This window comes from Panthera uncia, chromosome F2 (assembly GCF_023721935.1).
Source record: "Panthera uncia isolate 11264 chromosome F2, Puncia_PCG_1.0, whole genome shotgun sequence".
NCBI lineage: Eukaryota > Metazoa > Chordata > Mammalia > Carnivora > Felidae > Panthera > Panthera uncia.
In genome coordinates this window covers 39651893-39674964 of record NC_064812.1, presented here as the reverse complement: position 1 = coordinate 39674964, position 23072 = coordinate 39651893, and the positions used below count along the sequence as shown (strand labels likewise).

Sequence of the window (23072 nt, the reverse complement as noted above, 5' to 3'; positions counted from 1 at the left end):
TGGTCTCCCAAAGATAAAAAACAAAACAAAACAAAGCTTACGGAAACAATTGCAAATCGGGTTTATTTGGGTTTCAAGATCAGATCAGTATCTATTGTAAGGGAAAGCTTATTTATTCTGCACAATTTTTGTTTGGAGCTGGAGACACAGTTGCTTGATCTTAATTAGCACCCTACACCCTTGAAAATAATATAACTGATGAGACATCAGCAAATAGGAAACCAAGTCAAAAGAGAGTTGTCCAGAAGTGCAGAGAAAAGAGAAAAGGGACATTTTTCTTTAATGGGATAAGATATCTTCCCAGGGAGGAAGATGGGGCATGTTAAAACTACTTGTGAAATGTTTTATGAGAGAAAAACTAGTCCCACTCATGTTATAGTGCTAAAAATAATGTTCTTTGTAGGGTGCAAAGGTTTAGGGACTAGTGAAATAATCATTGGATCCTATTCTTTTGGATGGTTAATCTTCCCAGGAGGGAAGTCCTAAAATGGCTAGCTTACTTCCCAGAATACCTCAGTCACCCCTTAGAATAACAAGGGCCTCGGCAAGCTGTGGCCATTCACTATGATTTCACTGGTCATGAGATCTAAATTATGGAGCTATTGGGTGATTGCCAAAAATATTTATTTAAGAACTACTATTTATAAGACTAATAAACTCCAAGATGACATAGTGTACTGCAGTATACTAGGGTTAATTGACATTTTTTTTCTGGTGTAATGACATCTGGAAACCCAGGCTATACCCTAGGAGCCCCAGAAAAATTTTGCCCGGCATAGGACATAGAAATGTATTGTTAGCCTTTAATATTTGGGATGAACAACTTATAGTGTATATTAAAAAGATGTTTTTCTTAATATTTCTAGTTCTAGACTGATTATAATCTTTTCATTGATTTTATAGCCAACCGTATTTCAATGGACTCTTGACTTTTGTAACTCCATCTTTTTGATATTTAAAAATACATAATAACATTGCCCTTTACCTAGTACTTTAGAATCTTTCACATATGTCATGTTACTCATTATGACAACTCAGTGGACCAAGCAGAAGGGGCATTATTATACCCATTTTACAGATAGGGAAATAAAAGTTCAGAGAATTCAGCATATTAACATGTTTAAGTATTACATCCTGAAAAATAAAAACAAAATGAAACGAACTCTTTTTCCACTAATAGCTAATTGTTTCTTAGAGCTAATTTTCCTTAAAGAGTATTTTGTATTCCTGTCTCTAATTCTTCCCCTGTCATTCACTCTGCAGACCATTTTAATCGGGCTTTTGCCAATACTGAAATGGAACTTGTTAAGGTCACAAATAGCGGCCTAGTTGTCAAATATAATGGACATTTTCAGGCCATCATCTTACTTAACCACTCTGAAACATTTGTCACTGTTGACTGCTTTCTAAATACCTCTTCTGTTTGGCTTCTGTGACTTCGTTCTTACATTCTCTTTCTCTTTCTTGCTCTTACTCTTTCTCTCTTTCCCACTTACCCTCTTCCTTTTCGGTTTCCCTGACTTCTCACTCTGAACATTCTACCTGAGCAGTCCCATCGTGTTTGTGGCTTCAGCCACCATCTCTGCCTGTGACACTTTCCAAACCCACCTTTCCTTCCCATACTGTTGTCTGAGCACGGGGCCCATACATCCGACGACCTCCTGATCCTTCTTTTGGATGTTCCTTAGTTATCTCTTCAGTTTTCTTCAAAACTGAACTCACCTTTTTACCTCTTTATCCTGCATTTTCTACCTCAGGGAAGAGCATGTCATCTATTCCGCCTTCTAACTTAGATGGTTCTTGAGAACTTTTTTCCTCTTCCCTTATCCATCATTGCTGACAGTTACTATGCCTTCTAGGCTCTGCTCTTTATTAGTCATTTCAACAAATACATATTGAGTAGCCCCATTTCCCAACATGACTCCACATTCCAGTAGTCAGGAGTCACTGACACCTTCCCAATGCACCAGGTTTCCTCAGGATTTCATGACTTTGCGTATGCCTTCTCCCCTGTAACCTTCTATCCCTTTCCTCATTGTCTCAAACTGTCCTTTAAGATTCATCTTAAATGTTTCTTTTTCTGGGGAGCCCTCTCTGATATCTAGCTCCAGCCAGGGTGAGCCGCCTCTTTCCAGTATTTCCACATCGTTCTGTGCATACTCTATATCATAATGTCTTGGAGGTAGATGTGATTCATGCTTTGGTAGGGTACACTAACTGTTGTATCAACTTCAAATCTCACTCACTTAACACAATAGGAGTTGATTTCATACTCACATAATAGTTCTAAGAGAGTGTTTAGCAGGTGGCCTTCTGCTCCTTTCCATCAACTCTAAGATCTCAGAGCCTTCTACAGGATCTTTTACATCCAGCTGGCAAATAAGAAGATAGAGAGAGAAAGTCGATAATCAAACAGGAGGTTTTTCATGGCCAGGTCTGGACACGGCCTACTTCACTTCTGTTCACATTTCACCGGTCATAATAAAGTCATGAGGCTGGGAGATGTGGTGTGTCTTTATGCCCTCAGTGACACGTAAACTGTCCAGTCCATCCTGATCACCTGACTCCACTGTACGTTCCAGAAAGACATGGGATATCTTTCTCTCTCTCTCTCCATGTAAATATATATATACACACACATATATATGTATATATGTATATATGTATTTACATTTCCAAATCCCCATCATCTAGTATTTTTGTTACATAATAGTCACTCAGGAACTGTTCTGTTGAGGGAATGAACTTGTTTGAGATTGTATAGTCAGTCATGGCAGGGCTTTCATAACAAGCCAGGTGACCAGATTGCAAATGCTCTCTGACCAAACTGTATAACCTTTGGATAGTAAATACAAAACAACTTGAATTTTTAGGGCACTTTGCTCTGCATTTAAGGAAAATATACAGGTGCCCAGCATGCCAGATTGTATCTTTTTTTCTGCCACAACTTTCATGAACAATGGTGTTTTGAGTTGCTAGTTGAATAAAACAGCTCCCTTCTCTCTGACAGATATTTCACCCTTAAGTTTTATGGGGGTGGTGATACTGGATTCTGTCTAGGAGTGGTGTAGAGGTCAGCAATACTAGAGAACAGAATAGAAATTGTAATTAGTTTCTGCCTGACTTCAAAATTAGAGAATCCCCTAAAATGCAGAACATGTGTTTTACCAGTTTGATTTGACATTTGTCAGTGCAGTTAACAGTATTTGTTAGCCATTTTGGAAGTACAACAGTCACATGGTTACATGACATGTCCTTAAGAGACATCTGTAAAAAGTCCATTATTTGTTGCCTTCAATATCTCCAGGTTCATTGTTGTTATTTCTCTGCATTGCCATTGTCAATATCCTTGTGCTCAAATTTACTTTAAGGAGAAGAATTTTTTTTTATTGATGCTTTATAATGACTCTTGTTCACATTAAGTATCAACTGGGACTCTCATTAGATCTTGATTAGTTTTTTTGTATGTAAAATACCTTTTGCCTTTGTCATAGGAGGATATTTTAAGGCTAAGTGTAATTGTTAATTTAAGTTCTGCAGAGGAACCATTTGTCTTACGTTATTTTTCAAATTAATTATTTTCTTAGTAAATATTTATCGAGAGCTTAACAGTTGCTCTGAAATTGCCAAGCAGTAGGGTTATTAAAATGAATTAGGCATGTTTTTTTGTTGCCCCTCAGAAATATTCTACCTGGCTAAAAGAGAAGAAGGTAAGCTTAAAATATAAATGACTAATGTAATCTATTTTATATTTAGTGCTAAATGAATGATTGGGGGAAAGGAATGAAAGAAAGAAATGAACATTTATTTGGCACCTACTTTGTATATCTTTGTGCATCTCTGAAGACTTAAATAGTTTGTTGCAATGAATTCTTTATGCAACCCAATGGAGGCAGATAATTGGTATGTCTCTTTTATTGAAAGAGAAACAGGTTTAGAATGGTTAAATAATCAAGTTACACACGTAATGAAAGAACAAGGATTCATACTTAGAGTCTCTGGCTCTGAGTTCCATGCATTTTGAATTATACCAAGCAACTCGAAGAGCTAATGCTTTGGAGTCTAAAAGAGGTAGCAGAAGTCTGATTAGGGCTGCTTCATTGAGGATGTGTATTTGGGGTATACTCAATGACAAAGTTGAACTTAAATAAGAAAGGGAAGTGGAAAGACATTCTATACATGATCAAGGCAAGGAGGTGGGAATGCTTGATGAACTTGGGTAATACACAAGTAGACCAGTGTGGCTGGAGCCAGAGGTTTCATTGGAGGTTAGAGAAATGTGATTAGGGGGTGAGTGGAAGAGATTTGGTTATGAAGAATCCAGAATACCAGATTGGGGAGTTTTAAGTTTTATGTAGAGGAAATGGAGAATCATTGAATGTGATCGAGTTGGGGGGCGATGTTTTAGAGCAATATTTCTCTAAAGATAGTCTCTGGAACACCTCAGTCTCACCTGGGAGCTTGTTGATATGAAATTATCAGGCCCCACCTGAGACCCCTTAAATTAAAAATGCTTAGGGGTGGGGCTTATGGTTTAACTAGCTCTCCAGGTGATGCTGATGCATGTTAAAATTTGGGAGCTGCTGTTTCAGAATGGTGACTACATGGCCTACTATGAAAAGGAAATAGAGGTTAGTGCTCTAATAATGCAGATGTGAAATAATGAGGGCAGAGATGATGGCAGTGGGAATGGACAGCAAGAGGCAGCAAGGAGGGATAGCATGAAAAAATGATCAGTACTTGGTTGTATTTGAAGGGGAGGGGGCAGGAGGAAGGGTCAAAGTTTACGGTAAGGCAAGGACCAAAAGTCATGGGATGAATCTGTGTTCAGTTCAGCACAGTATTTGAAAGTCATGAGATTTACATAAAAAATAGGAGTTTGTGGTTTTTAGGGAAAAACCGAATCTGGCAACATCTAGTATCTCCCATAAGGCAGACCAGCTGAGTGGATAAGCCACCAAGTCCTTTTAGTTAATGGGATGTACCCTCTTCAGTCTTTCATAGCTCCCCAGTTTCCCTACACCCAGCCTGGCGACTGGAGGAGAGGGAGAGGGAGGAGAGGAGAGGGAACTGATTGGAGGCAACATGAGCAGCTTGGGTTTTAGACATTATGAGTTTGAGGCAACTGTGAGAAGTTGCGTTAACCTGGTTTTCATATTTTGTGAAAAAAAAAAAAACAGGTAAGCATTTCCATTTCTCAATTATCTCCTTTTTGGATCACCCAAGGCAATTTAAAATTCTAGGCTGGCTTCCTTGCAATGCAGTACACCTGGGGACTCCCGCCTCCTGCCTTCTCTACATGCGAGCTCAAGAATGCAAAATGAGTTTCATATTAGCCCGAGTAAAATACAATTCAGAAAGTAACTCTACTGAGGCCAAACTGTCTGTTGTACTCCCATTGCCAAATACACATTTTTTTTCCTCGTTATTTTCTCCATTGCCCCAGATAATTGAACACAGACTATAAGTTTTAATCGGCTAAGGAAGCAAAAGGCTTTCCTTCCACTCTCCTGTGAAAATGGCATCACTACACTGGGTGAGAATTCATGGAGGCGGCAATGGCTTGTTGATCGAACTTGCTTTGTGAATTCTCTTGGTTTATGTTTTATATCACTTGGCCTTCGCGTGCCATATTGATAAGAAAAGTGAAGAGGAGGAGGAATAGCAGCAATCCAGTGTGAAGATGACTGAGATCTGATTGAATATTCAGCTGGAGAGAGAGATGAGTGAATCCAGGTGATGTGTTTGGAGCATCAGAGAGGGAGAATGTTATACCATCTGGTGAGAGAGCTGCGAAAAAGTCTATAAATCACTCCTTATAATGATACTTAATTAATACAGAGTCGATAAATGACATAATTTGAAGCTCCAGTTGGGCTACATCGTAGAGTTAAATAGCTGCAGAGAGGGCTCTGATTAAAGCCATTACAATTTATAAAACATTCTTCATCTTAAAGCATCTTGATGAGATTTAACATGAACATTTTTGTAATCAGAGGGCCAGCTTAAAGCATTCAGAGCAGAGGTGAAATGTCTTAAGAGGTCTGTTTTGGATGATTTTTGACAGCCAGTTACTCCCAGGGAGTAAAAAAGCTTGTCCCCCACCCCCACCACCCATTGCTTTTTTAATGGGAGAAAATTAATGCTGCTACTTCACACTTAGACCATCTTGGATTTTTGATGTCCTGGTGGTTTGGTTCTTTGGCGTGACCTTAGCATAATTAGCTATCAAGCTTGATTTAAATTGTTGTGAAATATCATTGCAATTTCGGGGGGCATATGTGCCTGCTGGTGATTACAAAATAAGGAGGATACCACCGTGACTCAAATCTGTGCAACTGGGCCAGCCTCCATTAGTAGGTTCTTTTCCTGCCTTACATTGTTTTTGCTTAATTCACTCTGAGGCTCATAACAGATGCACAGTAATCAAGCAGAATGCCAATTCTCATCATTTATGCAGGTGGAGGGCCACTGTGCTCCCGAGGAGGGAAACCAGAGAAGACCCACACTGAACACAACATTTTTTTTCCTTCTCATCATCCCTTTCTTTTCCCTCTCTCTGCTTTTGAAAGGCTGATTCTTTTCAGAAGGCCTTTGTTAGAAATTCCAAAATGTTCTTTAATCACCGAAATCTTATTATTGCTTCAGGTAGTGTGACAGGCGTACTACCTCATAATGGATAGAATCAGGCAGTGACTCTGGAGCCCCACTTCTGGAGTAGTGGTGCCTGGGTCTTTGTTCAGCCACTTGCCACATGTGTGACCTTGGCAAACTGTGTATACACTCTGTGCCTCAGTTTCATCCGTCAAGTGGGGGAATTAATTATACCTTCTTCCTGGTGTTTTGTGAGCTTTTAAATGAGATATTAGTATTGCCTGACACATAGTTTTACATACATGTAAAGTGCTATTGTTATAGAGTCTTGTTAAATGATGACTGGATGTACTCATTGACTAAAGGAGGAAGGAAAGGAGGGAAGTGTGGAGCGACAGAGGGAAGGAGGAAGAAAAGAGAAGAAGGAAGAAAGAAAGGAGGGCGGAGAAAAAAAGAATGTAGTTGATCCCATATCACTGTTGTCACTGCAGCACTCTGCAACCCTAACACCAGATTGTCACTTGGCTCTCCACCTGTTTAGTTTGTCCAAACTCTGTCTTATGTGTTTGCTAGTCTGCTTCTCTCTCTGAATTGGAAGTTCTCCTGGGGACGTACTGTGTGCCTTATTCATGTCAGCGTCCCCGGAGCCAGGCTCAATGCCTGGCACACAGTAGTGCTGGAATGAATGAATGAAGAGTTAGAGGCAGCCTAGCCTATCTGGTTCGCTAACACGTAAATTCAAGGTGTCACCATTTCACATTGATAGAAGTTGAATAATACTATAGGTGAGGTGACTAACCTTTTGAATTGCCACTTATCAAAAATAGAATCTCTGGCATCTGAGAGGAGACTATATAGTTATGTAAATTTTGGTAAAGTATTGCAAACTGCATATTACTATGGTGCTTTGTGAGGCTGCTATAATTAATGGTCTGTTTGCATTCCTGGTACTGACTGTCATCTTTCATCTGCTCATAACCTTGATATAAAAATTTGTTCTCGGCTGCTATTTTGCATTCATAATTTTAAAATGTATATAAATGTTCACCTTCTATCTTCCAGCTTTCTGATTATTGAAAGCACAAGCTTGAGAATCATACCACCGTGGCATGTTTTTCTGAATCTCTAGTGGTAAAAAGAAATTAATGTATTTGGAATTCAGGTTTCAGGATTATGACAATGTTGTTTGCTTATGCAGTGCCCTTTGAAAAATGTCTAGTGTAGCATATGAACCAAAAGAATCCCGAGTAGCCTCAAGTCAGTCTTTTACTATTGCGGGTGCCTTTGTTCTCTTCTTCTCTCATGAAAGCTAAAGTCAACTCTTAAAATCCTCTTGCTTCCATTGGCTTCTTTAGCTTTCTGGAGAAAGTGCCAACCAGAAGGGTCTACTAGGGAAATTTTGAAGGCTAACAAATACAACAATATATAGACTGGGATTTGGAGTCTGACAAACCTGGATTCAAATGCAGGTTCTGCCACTTAGAGATGGTGTCACCCCCCAGCCTTATGTTTAATACTTAACCACGCTGAGCCTGTTTCCTCCTCTGTAACATGGGGAGAATACTGTTTACCTCTAGCGTTGTTGACAGAATGAAATGAGATTGAGCACTAGACATGGAACCTGACACATGGGAAGCAATCAGTGAATTATAACTGACATATTATTTTGATCATGGTCACTGTCGTCATTAACATCATTAGGTCATGACAGGACTGAGCAGGTAGCTTGATCCGAACTGACTTATCTTAAAAAGCAACGGTTCCAGAACTCTCCACATTGTGGGCTCCAGAGACCTTGGTTCTGATTATCTTCTGATTTCAGGAACTACTCTTGTAGTCTCCTTCAGTCTTTGGCTTAAAACTCTGCTGTTTGTCTTTTCTCTCTTCTCTGGCCTCACACTGAATACTCGATACAGTTCTTTGTGTGTAAGTGTTAAAGATGTGGTAACTCAGACCAGTGATCAGTGACCAGCTAATGGAGATGTAGTAAGTTTCTATTTTAAATGCTTTCCAGGCTATTTTCCACCTCAGCGTCTTTGCACTCATTGACCCCTTTGTCTAGGGAATTCTGTTTCCCCAGCTTTTTATATGGTTGACTCTCTTTCAACCTTCAGACCTCAACTGAGAGTTTGTTTTGTTTTGTTTTGTTTCCTGAAAGGGCTTTCCTGACTGTTCCAAGTAGAGTAGCATTTTCCCTCAAATTCTCTTACCTAGTACCTCTTCTGTATGCTCAGAATCTTGATAACATTTGGTGACTTTCATATAACTACCTATTACTTGTGTATCTCTCCATGAGAATATAAACTCCATGAGGACTAGACTATATCCTTCTTCTCTTTTTTAATATAATTTATTATATTTTATATATAATATAATATAATTTATTATATATAATTTATTAGAATATATATTTATTATTATAAATTGGTTTCCATAAAACACCCAGTGCTCATCCCAACAAGTGCTCTCCTCAGTGCCCATCACCCACTTTCCCGTCTCCACCACCCCCCATCAACCCTCAGTTTGTTCTCAGTATTTAAGAGTCTCTTATCATTTGCCTGCCTCCCTGCCTCTCTGTAACTCTTTTTTCCCCCCTTCCCCTCCCCCATGGTCTTCTTGAGAAATAGACTATATCCTTCTTCTGCACCATTGTATTCTCAGTACACAGGAGATTGCCTGGCACATGGCAGGTACTCACAAGATATTCGTAGAGTGAGTAGCTATTTAAAAAAATCATCTAAGATCAAAAAATAGAGAACCAACCAGAATCAGATACACACTGAATCATGTCTGTTTTCTGAAGCCACATTCTAAAGTATCACATACTTTTTTTCCCAACTTTTTCTTTTTTTGGAAAAATATCAGTTTATGGTAAAAATTGAAAGAATATTAAATGACTCATAAGCTCTTTATAAGAAATTGCCTAACTTTTTCCAGAGAGGTGGTACCATTTTACATTCCCACCAGCCCTGTGTAAAATTTCAGCCTGCTCCACATTCTCACCAAAATTTGGTGTTGTCAGTCTGTTTAATTTTAGCCATTCTGGTGGGCGTGTATTGGTAGCTCATTGAAATGTTGATTTTCATTTCCCTTATGACTAATGATATTGAGCACTCTTTCACGTGCTGATTGGTCATTTCTGAATCCTCCTTTGTGAAGAGTTTGTTCAAGTCTTTTACCCTTTTTATAACTGGATTGTTTTTAAATTGTTGACTAGTAGGACTTTTTCACTTATTCTAGATACAGGTGTATTGCCAGATATATGTTTTGCAAATATTTTCTCCCAGTTGATGTCTTGCCTATTCTTTGTTTTTATTGTTGTTGGTTTTGTTTTGCTTTGTTCTTTGGCTTAACAGTGTCTTTTGATGAGGAAAAGTTTTGAAATTAATGAATTCTAATGTATCCATTTTTATTTGCATCCTGTGTTCACTCACATACCCTTCTTTAACATTCATTATTTAATATTTTGCCACATTTGCTCTCTTTCTCCTTTTCTGAATCACTTGAAAGTGACATGTGTACAGCCATGAAGACACCTTACCCAGAAATACATTAGCATGTATTTCATACGAACAAGAACCTTCTCTTATAATGCAGCAGCAACATTATCATACCTGTGAAATCTCCATTGTTACACAATGCATGTTGGCCCATTGTTCCTCACTCTCAATAATGTCCCTGCTTCCCCCCACCCCCTCCCCACCTCAGAATCCGATCAAGGACATCCTTTACATTTAGTTGTCATGTATCTTTAGTCTCCTTTAATCTGGAACTCTTGCCTAGCCTTCATAATACTTTACTACACTGGCATTTTTGAAGAATACAGGCAGCTGTTTTGCATAATGTCCCTAGTTTGGGATTGTTATTTCCTCATTATTAGATTCAGATTAAATATTTTTGGCAACAATTCTCTATGGATAATGTTGCATCCCTTGTATTGCATTGCATAAGGAAGCAAATAATGTCAGTTTTCTTTATTAGTGAGGCTAAGTTGATCACTTGTCTAAGGCAGTATCTCTGGATTTCTTCACTGGAAAGGTACTTTTTACATCTGTAGAGGGAATACCTTGTAATCATGGTGAGTTGATTTGAGACTTTGTGAATCTTAAGTTCCCTGATAAAATTTCACCCAATGAAAATTTAGCGTATGTTTTTGTTAAAATTTTTTAAAGTTTATTTATTTATTTTGAGAGAGATAGAGTGAGCAGGGGAGGGGCAGAGAGAGAGGGAGAGAGAGAGGATCCCAAGCAGGTTGTACACTGTCAGCACAGAGTCCAATGCAGGGCTTGAATTCACAAACTGCGAGATCCTGACCTGAGCTGAAACCAAGAGTCAGACACTTAACGGAAGGAGACACCCAGGCGTCCCTGGCATATGTTAATGATTCTTGCCTGAATCAGTCATTACACTGCTGGTTGCAAATGTTTTCCTAATTCAGTTATTCCTCTCACATTTATTAACTGGCCTGCTTTTGTAAAGAGGAGCCTCCACCTTTTTCCCCTTCTCATTGTTTCTGAGAATCACTCCATGGATTTTTAAAAGTGTATGCATTAAAATTCATTACAGTCATTATTCTTTTTGACAAAGCATCAACAATTTCAAAGTGCTTAATAAATGTCAAAGTTAATATTTTACGATAAGCTTGAATATTTGAAGCATTGGAAGGAATTCACTTTTTTATATCCAAAGGAACCCAAACTATCTCAGATAAGTCAACTGATTAGCGGGGTGTAATCAATACCATTTCCTCTGAACTTTCTCATTAACAGCATGAGCTGTGGAGTAAGAACTCCTGAAGTTATTTTTAGAGTTTACCATTACCAGTATATACCATATGCAAATGAAGATCCTTCACCCCATACATAATTGCTGTTAATTGTTAAAATAAATGAGCAAAAATCTTAAATCCAGCGACTGCTCCTGATTTTCTCTAGATTTTTTTTTCCCCCTTTTTTTGCCATGCAGAGCTGATGTTGAGGAGTGTGTTTTCAAAGAACCCTTTCCAGGAGAAATAAGTGTCCCGGTGTGGGTTTGCAGAAGCCTACAAGGATGCTTCTTTGAGGGGAGTTTACCTAATTTCTGTGGTGAAGAACAGAAAGCTGTAAATTATGCACCCACTCCAACCCCCCCACGTCATCAGTGGTTGGGAAAGGGTAGCCAGCCTTGGCCAGCAGGTCAACGGTAATAGTTTAAAAGCTGAATGAATGTCTGTTGCTGCACTGGTTGACTGCTCCATAAATTACATATTTAACATTTAGGAGAATTTAATTTTTAACATTTCCAATTTCATTCATTCAATAAGCGTTTTTTTAATGTTTGTTTATTTTTGAGAGAGAGAGCACTCATGCACGCAAGCCCGCCAGCCAGGGAGGGGCAGAGAGAGAAGGGGACAGAGGATGGGAAGCAGGCTCTCAGGCAGGTTCCAGCTCACCAACCTTGAGATCAAGACCTGAACCAAAGTTGGACACTTAAATGACTGAGCCACCCAGGCACCCCACAATACGCATTTATTAAGCATCTTTTGTATACCAGGCCAGGGGAGGACCTAAGTTTTGTAGGACTAGGCTCTCATGTAATTTTGGGGCCTCTTTAAGAATAAGAATACAAAGTTGCAAATAAAAATTTAGATATAAATCAACATTTACTTAGAATAACAAAGAAATTATAACAAATTACAAATTTAAGAAAGCTGCCAAATACTACAAACATTACAAAATTCAGTAAAATATAATGTTTTTATTAAATACCTGTCAAGCTTCCATATTTTTCCTATGTTTTTTGCTTGCCTACTCTTTGATTGCTTTTATGTGACAATGCTTTTGTGTTATGTTTTGCAGAGAGAGAATAAAAAGAGAATTCAGTCTTTCCTCCAGCATGGTTGATAAAAATGTAGTTTTTATTATTGATAGTTTGGTAAAATTTATTTCAGGTTTACAGCTTTTTATTGGTAATATATACATTTTTAGGATTGTTGTCAAATTTTGGAAAGCTGCTATTAAGTTTCTTCCATGTACGAGCATTAAGATTTCAGGACATTTTCCCTTTTCTTGTATAGTGACAATGAGTTGACAACATTTGAACGAGTTTGTTGTCTATTTCCTCTTTAGTGACATAACTTTTTGTTATCTTTACATTTGTCAGTATTTTGTGTCAAATCAATAAGAAATTTCAGTCTTTTTTGAAGGTGATTTACTCTTCACTATTTGTATTCCTAAATAATCTAAGAGGCTATTTGTCACGAATGCTCGAAGTACATCTCTTTCTCTCAATAAATCATGGTTTTTGTATGTTTTATGTCTGGTATTGACAGACTTGGTTAGGACAAATATGTTATATATCCTAACATGAGATCCAGTAGGTTGGCACACATAAATCATGTGACCTCATACATAACTGCACTCACTGTTTGTAGTATAACTACAGGTTTGCCCCCTACAAACAGAAATTCTGCTAAATTCCATTTTACCTGACTTCCTTAAAAAGGAAAAATAAAATATAAAATTAGAAGTTATGTTCCTATTGGGCTTGCTACTGTCAGCACAGAGCCTGCTTTGGGTCCTCCGTCACTATCTCCCTCTCTGCCCCTACCCTGCTCACGCTCACTCTCTCAAAAACAAATAAAACATAAAAAAAAAAAAAAAGAAGTTGTGTTCATAATATGCTCTGAATTACTGACTCTCTTCTTGACAGGAGAGTACTTCCGTTTTAAGTAAGCATAGACGAGAATTGACTCATTCATTTGCAGTTTTACAATTTGATAAACTGGAAGAATTTTTCTAGCAACTAGCATCTGGATCTCTACCACTCTCTCCCTACTTTCATTGCCAGGTGTTGCAGGATACATTCTTAGCACAAGATGGCCTCTGGCCCTGCCCCTTTGTATTATGACACCAGTAGTCCCAGGAGCCATTTCAGGATGGAAATGAAACTGTGAATTGGGTAAATACGTCCCCATAAACTCAAACTAATACAACCCCAAATCAACTTCCTCTTGGCTGGATCCTCAGAATGCCTGTGTTCATCCCAGTGTTGTCCGTGTGATGGGAGGTGTGACATAAAGGAAGTCAGAGTGGATTACAAGGGTTGACACCTGTCAAGTGCATAGACCAGTGCTGAGCTCCTAGTCAGGTGTCTGCATATGAAGCTAACACCATCCTCTCCCTCCCCCGCCTCCTCCTCTTCTTCCTCCTCCTCGCTGCTATACATATTTTAGTGGACTTTTCAGTTTTTAGTGGTTTTGGAATTCTTATAAGCAGCTTCTTCCTATTTCTACTTCCTTTTCCTTTTAGAAAACAGATTTCAAAAATGTTAGAGCTGGATGAGCCCTTAGAGAACATCTGCTCCCCTCCTTCATTTTACAGGTGAGGAATTTGGGGCTGAGGTCACTTAGCTAGTTAATGGCAAAATAAGGACACTTGTCTTTTATTATTATTTTTTTAAAGTTTATTTATTTTTGCCTGGGGGGCTCAGCATCTGACTTTGGCTCGGGTCATGAGCCCATGGCTTGTGAGTTGGAGCCCTATGTCGGGCTCTGTGCTGACAGCTCAGACCCAGGAGCCTGCTTTGGATTCTGTGTCTTCCTCTCTCTCTCTCTGCCCTCCCCCGCTCTCACTCTGTCTCTGTCTCTCTCTGAAAAATAAATAAAACATTAGAAAAATTAAAAAAAAATTTTTTTAACGTTTATTCATTTTTGAGAGGCAGAGTATGTGAGTAGGGGAGGGGCAGAGAGAGAGACACACACAGAATCGGAAGCAGGCTCCAGGCTCTGAGCTGTCAGCACAGAGCCTGATGTGGGGCTTGAACTCACAGAGTGTGAGATCATGACCTGAGCTGAAGTCAGATCCTTAACTGACTGCGCCACCCAGGCACCCCTAAAAAAATTGTTTTTTAGTTTACTTATTTTTGCGAGAGAGAGAGAGAGAACAGGAGCAGAGGAAGGACAGAGAGAAAGGGAAAGAAAGAATCTCAAGCAGGCTCCACATTGTCAGCATGGAGCCCAACACAGGGCTCGAACCCACAAACTGTGAGATCATGACCTGAGCTGAAATTGAATTGGATGCTTAACCTACTGAACCACCCAGAAACTCCAGGACACATGTCTTTAGCTCCTGATACCATGTTTCCTTTCTTTCAAGTCTCCTAGGCAGATCTCTGTCAGAGTACCCCCAGCCTCCAGGGATTACCAGTACATTGATTTAGGCATGCATTGATTTTTAATCTTTGTGGGGTTCCTCCCCCCACCCACCCCAATTGATATTTTTAAGAGTCAGGATACCCAATGTGCTTCTAAAATGCTACATAATAGTGTTGCTTTGCCCATTTTGATAGGACTTTTAGCAAAGGGAACCGTATCATGAACACTCTCACAGGAAATGAAAACTCACCTTGTGAAGAGGAAAGCTTTCCATGGGCCTTGTGTTTTCCTTTCCTCAGCAGGGGAAGAGCCTATTTGTCAGCTGCCTGGCCTTCCTCTGGTGCTTGGTTTTTAATCTCCAGGGAGGCGAGGCCGACAAAATGTCATCCCTTCTCCTGCTAAGGAAAGAAGCTGTGAAATAGATCTTTACTGCTTACATGCTTCACGTTGCCTAGCACCAGCTGTATCCATAACACCATGGTGTATTTAAAATACTTCTCCATTGGAATATTTTCTTAAAGGGATTCTGATGCTCAGAAATACCCCAATGAGGCATTGTGATATTATACTGATTTTTATCTTAATTGGAATAATTTCCCTGAGGAAGCTTAAGTTTATGGACATATGCCTATATATTGCTCATTACTGATCTGGATTTTCTGCTATAAATTCTAGGGATCTCTTATTAGGAGAGAGGAAGAGAAAAGAGCTAACGTATATCCAACAGCTTTTACGTATGTGCGCTATTTATCATCTTAATTGAAACTTAACAAGAGCCTTGGGAGGCAGGAGATTTAGACACATTTTACATTTGAGTAACTTGATTAAGACTGTACCATAGGACATTTTGAGAAAGGTTTTTTGTTTTTTGTTTTTTGTTTTTTGATTTTCTGTTTTCCAATTTAAGAACTAACAGTCCTGATATAATTGAACTAGAAATAAAGAAAAAATACGTAGCTAAGGATTTCATAAGATCATGTTACTAAAGGTTGCAAAAGAGAACAGTGTGTTCCACTTGAGACCAGGCTGAGAGAATAAAAGGCAGAGAACCACCAACCAATATCCGAACACTGGCAGTAATGGCGTCAGCAAGGCCTCCACAGGCTTGGACCGTCTGCTTTGGAAGTGGGATTTTGAAAGACATCTTGGTTGTATTTCTGTGAGGCACATTTGTTTCCTATGCTTCCCTCTTGTCTCCTTCCTCCTTCTCTTTATTCAGTACCTTCTTGTGCAAATAACAGTTTCTAAATTAGATTCCCTGTTACCTTACAACTTGAAAGGCAAAGGCACAGACAGTATCCTCCTGGCAACTATTTATGATATCTTTCCCTTCCAGAGATTTGCCCTGTGGCAGCTTCAATCCATTATCATCACTTCTTTTGCCCATTTTGGCAGTTCCCCAAGACCTAGCGAGGGAAAAACAGATCTGCAGATATGCAAACCTCAAAATCAAGACTTAGTTAATGAAATCACTCCTCCACTTGCCCTTGCCTGTTACTGAATCCTGCTCCAGATGGGATGGAAAAAGAGCATTGGTCATGCTGTCAAAAGCAGATCAGATTTCTCCACTGCTATTTCTTCCTTTCTTAACTAAAAACAAAACAAAGCATGACACAAAAGGAACAGACCAAAAAAAAAAAAAAAAAAAGACACAAGGTGAGAGCGAAGGTAGTTTGTACTGTTTTCGTATTTCATGTATTCAATCACATTTCTCTTAGCAAATATGACTGGAAATGGCCCTTTTTCCTTCTTTTCCCACCTTCTGGCATTAGATTGATGGGTGAAGATAAAAATACACTAGCCCTCCAAGAAGAGCTCCCACCTCCTTGCCCTCTTCCTTGCTCCTGCTCGCCTCTCTCTCTCTTTGTCTACCTCACTCTCTCCTTGAGTTCAGGGCTTAGAGAAATCTTTCACTCTTCTTTTGACAGGTGTCAGATAGACAGTATGAGCTCATTTAAGCTGAACTGTCTGGGAGAAACGAAATTTGTTCGGGAGAACAGCAATTTGGATGACAAGTGCCAGGACGCACCAGATGGCATGACTGGAGAAACTCTGATCAGGCTCCCAGCTCACGTTCCAGGTGGCCTCTCTGTCTCTCTCTCTTTCACCACCCCCGCCTCATTCCTATTCTTACGTGTTCATGGTTGACCCAAACAGAAACCTTGAAATACGAATGAAGTTCTTCTAAGTTCCCAAGCAAAAGAGATGGTAGTGACTCAGCATGAGATGTCCACATCCCCCCAAAAGAACAGCCACTGCTTACTTGCTATCACTTATGTTTATTATTCCCAGACCTGTTTGGGGAGGAGCATCAATTTTGAGCCCTGCTAGTTAGTTATTCAATAAACAAGCCTGTTACCTAAGCTGCAGACATTTTGACATTTTGGACACTCTCCCACTATGGCTATAGTTTGGCAGTTCTTGCCAAGATATGAGCAGAAGTGTCCTCAAACTTCTTCCCCTTTTGCCACACAGCCTGATATTTTGGGTTCTTACTTGCCTGAAAGGGAACGTACGGTCATAAATGTCATGGGAACGTATTTAGTGGAAGGTAAACTTTTTTTGGTCCGTGTAAAACATTCTAAAATTCAAGGCTAGGGCACTGTGGCGAGCTCTAATCTATGAATCATTATATTCTTAACATACTCTGAGAACAGGAAGAGAGAGATCAACCTTCATAGACACAGGCGGAATTTCGCCTCTGAACACTGGTAAAATCATGTGACATTTGCTGTTCACTTATGTTTACAGTGAAATTCTTTCCCTCAACTTTGCTCTATACTGTTACTGGTCACTTGACAGACCTTCTGAAATAGCAAATTCAAGTTGATGTTTTAGGTACACAAATAAAGCAAATGTTTTTAGTGTTGGGTATAAGGGGTCTTTTGGTCTATATTTGCTTCACATGAGAACCTTTATTGTTTCCCAGCCTCTAGACTTTGGTTCTGAATTTACATGTTTTGGGAAGTTCGATGTTGTTGATAATTCAGTGATGAAACTTATTCACAGAAAAGGCTTATTGTGAGTGAAAAAATAAACTACCAAATAGTGTAAACAACACATACTTTTCTTTATTGTTTAATTGTGTGCTAAATGATACATGTGCTTAGTATTAGGAATCTCCTAGTTGAGGCAAAACAAGTTGATAACAATGCCATACCTGTATGAAGGTGGAAATTTTATTAAAAGTTCAGGTAGAAATCAGAGAAGAAGCCTCTGAGCACCTCCATATAGCTATCACAACCCCCATGTAGTGAGATAGTACATTGTACCTCTGCTCTTCTCACCAAGAACTTTTGGGACTTTAGCGTATATTATTGTTATTATTTAAGACTTAGTTTTTAGAGCACTTGTACATTTACAACAAACTTGAAAGGGAGGTACAGAGATTTTCCATGTACCCACTGCCTCCATATGTGCATAGCCTCCCCCATTATCAGTATCACTCACCAGAATGGAAAATGTTTTTTTAAGTTTATTTATTTTGAGAGTGAGAGAGAGAGAGGGCACATGAGCATGTGCGCAAGTGGTGAAGGGACAGAGACAGAGAGAGAAAGGATCCCAAGCAGGCTACTCACTGTCAGCACAGAGCCCAAATTTGGGGCTGGATTGCAGGAACCTAGAAATCATGACTTGAGGTGAAATCAAGAAGTGGACACCTAACCTAGTGAGCCACCCAGGTGCCAGAGAATGGTAAAATTTTTCACCAGAGTTTACTTTAGGGTTCATTCTAGGTGTTGTAACATTCTATGGGTTGGACAGGTATATAATGACATATATCCATCATTACAGTATCATTCAGACTATTTTCTCTGCCCTGAAAATCCTCTGTGCTCTGCTTACTCATCTTTCTCTGCCCCTAGTCCTGGCAACCACCAATCTTTTTTATTATTTCCATATTTTGTCTCTTCTAGAATGTCATAAACCTGGAATCATACAATGGATAGCCTTTTCAGATTGGCTCCTTTTACTTAGTAATATACATTTAAGGCTCTTCCGTATCTTTTCACAGCTTGGTAGCTCATTTCTTTTCATCACTGAGTATTATTCCATTGTCTGGACATACCACAGTTTGTCCATTTACCTGATGAAGCACATCTTGATCATTTCCAAGTGATCAATTGGAATTCATTTGGAAATTATGAATAAAGCTGCTATAAACATCCATGTGCAGGTTTTTACGTGGACATAAGTTTTCAACTCCTTTGGGTAAATACCAAGGAGCACCATTACTGGATGGTGCATATTTAGGTGTGTAAGAAACTGCCAAACTGCCTTTCAAAGTGGCTGTACCAGTTTGCATTACCACCAGCAATGAAATAGAGTTTCTGTTGCTTTACATCCTGGCCAGTATTTTGTGTTGTCAGTGTTTTAGATTTTGGCCATTCTAATGGAGTTTCGTACTTGTTCCCAGTTTACATATGATGTGTAGCATCTTTTCATATATCTGTTTGCTATCTGTATGTATTCTTTGGTGAGGTGTCTGTTAAGGGCTTTGGCCTGTTTTTAAATCAAGTTGTTGATTTGGCTCATGTTCAAATCAAGCTGTTCTTCTTGTTGAGTTCTAAGAGTTCTTTGTATATTTAGGATAAACATCCTTTATCACATGTGCCTTTTTCTCCAAGTCTTTGTCTTGTCTTCCAGTTTTCTTGATATTATCTTTGGCAGAGCAGTGTTTGATTTTAACGAAGTCAAGCTTACCAGTTCTTTCATGAGCTGTGTTTTTGACATTGTATCTAAGAAGGCATCACTGTACCAAGGTCATCTAGGTTTTCCCTTATGTTGTCTTCTAGGAATCTTATATCTATGAATATAAACATGTAGATCCATGATCCATTTTGAGTTTTTTGTGAAGGGTGTAAGGTCTGTGTCTGGATTCATTTTTTTTGCATGTGGATATGCAGCATCTTCTGTTGAACAGGTTATCTATGCTCCATTGTATTGCCTTTGCTTCTTTGTCAAAGATCAGATGACTGTATTTATGTGAGTCTATTTTTGGAATCTCTATCCTATTCCATTGATCTGTTTATCTATTCTTTCACCAACACTCCATCCTGTTTTGATTACTGTAGTTTTAGGGTAGGTCTTAAAGTTGGGTAGTGCCAGCCCTTCAGCTTTGTTCTCCTTCAATATTGTGTTGGTTATTCTTAGCACATTGTTTTTAACAAGTTTCGATTTCTGATTTTTAAGGACATATCAGCAGACATAGGAATGATAGTGGACATTTTGACACTGAAGGAAGAGACAGGAAAACTAAAGCGTAGCCACAAACTGGATTGCCATACTCTACAATGGTGGAAATTCATAAGTGTAACATTGAGTCCCCCAGAAAAGTTGTGTTGTATCTCCTTTTTAAGAAACAAGGTGGGGAGCTAAAGACCCAGTAAAAGTGTTGTATGTATAATTTACTTATTATAAGGAACTGGCTCATAAAATTATGCAGGGCGATAAGTTCCAAGATCTGTAAGTTGGAGATCCAGGAGCCTGAAGGCCTGAGAGCCAGTAAGGCCAATAATATGGTCCCAATCCAAAAGCTGGTGTGTTCTCCAGAAAAATTCCAGGTGGATTGAAAGTTAAATACTTAAAAATAAATACACTCCCACATATGTGGACAGACTAGTACTAGTGGGAGTCACTTTTTGACTGTTGATGGAATAGAAATGAAAAAGAGATGGACAGGTTCATTACTTAGATAGTTTTAGCTCTGATGGTGGGAATACCAATAAAGCTGAGGTTTAAAAATTCAGAAGAATGGAGAAAATGCTTTCCCATAAAAACAGAAGTCTAACAACTAGAAAGTATGAAGAGTTCATATGAAAAAAAAAATCTGGTATGTTCGAGACCTGCGAGGAGCCAATGTTTCAGTTTGAAGGCAGGGAAAACTATGACCCCGTCTGAAGGCTGGGTAGGAGAGATTTTTACTCTGAGAGAGAAATCTTTTTGTTTATATAGACCTTCAACTGATTGGATGAGACCCACTCACATTGATCTCCTCCAGAAACACCCTCATAGAAATACCCAGAATGATGTTTGACCAAATATCTGGGCATCCCATGGCCCAGTCAAGTTGACACATAAAGTTAACCATTTCAGCCATCCTTCCAGTCAGTCATATTAAGATATCTTGCTATCTCTGGACAGCAGGTGGCTGTTGAGAAGGGCCAGGAAAAGGAGGCTGGTGGTATTGTCATAGGCCCAAGAATCCAGAGCAAAAACAATAAATCAAGCCCTGATAGAAGAATGCCTGGTTCTGGGAAATAGGTAGATTAGCTTCTAAATTATGTAAAGAATTCATCCATTCATTTGCTTCATTCTAGTCTCAACTCACATACTACTTCCTCAGGGGGACTGTCCCTAGACACTGTCTAAAGTAGTCCTTCAAGCTGCTCTCATTTATTTAAAAAAAATTATTGAGGGCCTACCCCTTGAAAGTCACTGGAAACTGAGAAATGACTGTGAATAACAAACATGATTCCTGCTTTCATACATATTACACACTAGTGGGGGCAGATATAAGCTAAAAAAAAAAACAACAAAAAAGGATGTAATTTCTGATAGTGATAAATACTATAAGAAATAAAATAGAGTAATGCGGTAGAGTGTTGACTTGGGCATAGTAGTGATTGTACTAGCTACACTGGTCAGAAAAGAAAGACCTTTCTAGATCACATTCAGCTTAGATTTGAATGATGAGAAGGACATATTCATTCAGAGACCTGGGTGTAGAGCCCCTTGGGCCAGAGATAACAACTCAACAGGGAGAACCACTTGGCCTGTTCCAGGCATTGACAGAAGCTGATGTGACTGGAACAGAGGGAACAAGGGTTAGAGAGGTAGGAAGTGGCTGGCAAAATGGTCGGCAGGACCACATCTTCATGGAAGGTCATCTAGGCCTTGGTTTGGAGATTGCATTTTACCCTAATGGAAATGGGTTTTAAGCAGAGGAGTGATACAGACTGATTCATACTTTAGGAAATCCCTGACCTCTGGGTGGGACGTAGATTGCGGGGAGCAGGAATAGAAGTAAGAAGACCAGACATTTATAAGGCTGTTGCCAGTGACTTGCTGAGAGATTATGAGAGTTGGACTGTGGTAGTAGCAGTGGAGACGGTGGTCACTGGTCAGATTTGGCTGTTTTGTAGGCAAAGAATTCGAGACTGGCTGATTGATTGGATGTGGGAACAGGGAAATTAGGGATTCAGAGGTGATCGCTAGATTGTATTTTCTTAATGGCACTTATTTTTGTTGGAAATTATCTTATTTCATTGTGTACTTCTTTGCTTTCTGTCCCCTCCAAGTGAGAGAAGCAACCTTGCTTATCTTATCAGATACTGCCTAATCCTTAGTATCTAGAACAGGACCCATTGCCTTAAATGAATACATATATAAATACTGATTGAGCAGTTTGTATGGAATAGGCCTGTCCTAAGACTGAGTTACAGAGGAGAACAAGACAGAGAGAACCTTTGCAGACATGTAGCCTGCATTCTGGTGGAGGAGACAGACAATAAAGATGTAAATTAAGTTGTTTCAGATTTTGGTAAGTGCTGTATTGAAAAAAGGATCAATAGCGTGGTGCAGGAAAGATCTCTAGTTTCTCTGCATATGTTCTGCATATGTTCATTAGATTGTAACTTCTGTGAAAGCAAGGACTAGGTCCTATATTCTTTGTATAGTGCTAAGCAGATAGTATGTACCCACAAGCCCTGGGATAGTCATGCCCAGAAGCCGTCCTTGGTTCCTGGTGGGCCTTAGTTCCCTTTTTTGTTGTTTGTGCAATGTGACCAGCTAGAGAAGTTGGCTAACTCCCTCCTTTTTCTTGTAGGTCAACAACACCTAGACCCATGGGCCTGTGTCTGGACAGACCTATAATTTAACTGATCCCCTGGCTTTGGGTTGTTAATAAGCATGGGAAGCCCACCTATGGATTTGCCAAGCCACACATGGCCTTGCCGCAAATTTGTCAGCAGATAGCGCCTCAAGGCCACTAGGGAAGAATTAAATCTGTAGGGGAATAAACTTAGGCCAATAAAGAGGGAGTGCCAGAAAGCAGTGGCCAAAGGGATCGGAGGAGCATCTGCGTGTTTATCAAAAAACAAAACAAAAAAGTCCCACCCCTTCCTCCTCTACTTAAGAAACATATTTAGACCTTTTCTTATGAAGTCATTTCTTCCACAGTATCTGCTTTGAACAGAAAATTTTCAAAAGAGCTTTATCTGCCCTCAAGCAGTCTTTTCCTGGGATAAGGAATTACCCTTAGGCACAATTAGGGGACCATTTTTACCTGGGTGGTTGGTCCTCTATCAAAATGAAAAGTGAAAAATGAAAAATCTTCCTGAACTAG

At 39.3% G+C, this 23072-nt stretch overlaps 1 protein-coding gene across 2 annotated transcripts in view; it reads left to right on the top strand.

Moving 5' to 3' along the window:
• Positions 1–23072, top strand: part of CPQ (carboxypeptidase Q) — a 467130-nt gene that overhangs the window by 164842 nt on the left and 279216 nt on the right. The window lies entirely within an intron of this gene.